Source organism: Lucilia cuprina, chromosome 6, assembly GCF_022045245.1.
Source record: "Lucilia cuprina isolate Lc7/37 chromosome 6, ASM2204524v1, whole genome shotgun sequence".
NCBI classification, from domain to species: Eukaryota; Metazoa; Arthropoda; class Insecta; order Diptera; family Calliphoridae; genus Lucilia; species Lucilia cuprina.
The window spans coordinates 44,039,486-44,040,837 of record NC_060954.1 but is presented as its reverse complement, the minus strand read 5'-3'; positions in this window follow the sequence as shown (position 1 = coordinate 44,040,837).

Genomic DNA, 1,352 nt, shown 5'->3' with positions numbered 1-1,352 from the left:
AATTCGTTTTTTTGTCGCTAAATTGTCTATAGTGGCATGTGCCTGTTAGGGTGGCTCCGATAATATTATTCATACTCATATCTAATTTAGATGAAATGACTTAATCGGATCAAAAATTGATTTTAGGACGATTAATCACATAAGAATGTATGTTTTTCATGGAACAAATATTTTGGAGATTATAAACATCCATATCCGTAACTTAACAACAGTAATTGGTGGTCCATTTTTTTGGATCGAAGTTTTTCATGATTTTATAAATGTGTTGTTATATTGGAACTATATCTTTCCTTTAATATCCCACACATCTAAACATCGTTATCTTAAATACAATTATTTTCATTGTCATTTACACTTCTTTAACATTTGTCATTATCATTGTCATCACCATCGATGTCATCTTTCAATGCAATCCAACAAATAACAGGTAAATAAATAGTCAAACAGAAATGAAATGATTTGCTGATAACTCATCTGATAAAGGCAAAAATATAAATTTTGTGTATTTGCTATTGATTTTCAAGTGTATAAATGTTTAAACGTGTATAAAAATTATTTGTACGTCTGTCATTATATATCAATTTACACAAGAAAACAATATCAGATAAATCAATTAACTCGCTATGAAATTGTTTTAAAACTTTGTTCTTATTTTTTTATGTTATTTAACTATTGTTAATTATTTCAAGTGCCAAATGAGGTTTCATAGTAATACTACTAATAATAACTTGTCTTTAGGAACTTGTATTGTATTTTTTTGGGTGAGGTCTAATGGAAAAATATAATCAATATAAATACAAGGTGAATATTTTTTCTGGATACAACATACATATGTATGTACTTATCTACGATATATTAAGAACGTGTTTGGATAATTAAGAAATAAAACACATAAAATTGAAAACGGTATTTGCATATTCACATACTGCTTCGGGTCTAAGTAAGTTTAAGATCTTAAATCGGAACATACTAAAATCTAGTTGCCATATAACACCGTTTTGTAATATTTATATATTTTCTGATTTCAAATAACTTTTATGTTTATAACTTTAGTAAAAATTTTAAAAATTTAAAAAAAGTTCGTCGAAAAAATATAGCACGTATTCCTGAGAGTTAAAAATGTTTCCGAGGGGAAAGGCTTTCAACTTTTCGATAATTACTTAAACCATTTTTTCGCCTAACAAATCTAGTATCGTGTCTAATCTATATAGTCTAGTATATAGTATAGTTTATAGTCTATAGTATAGTTTGTAGTCTAGTCTATAGTCTAGTTTATAGTCTAGTCTATAGTCTAGTCTATAGGTTAGTCTATAGTCTAGTCTATAGTCTAGTCTATAGTCTAGTCTATAGTC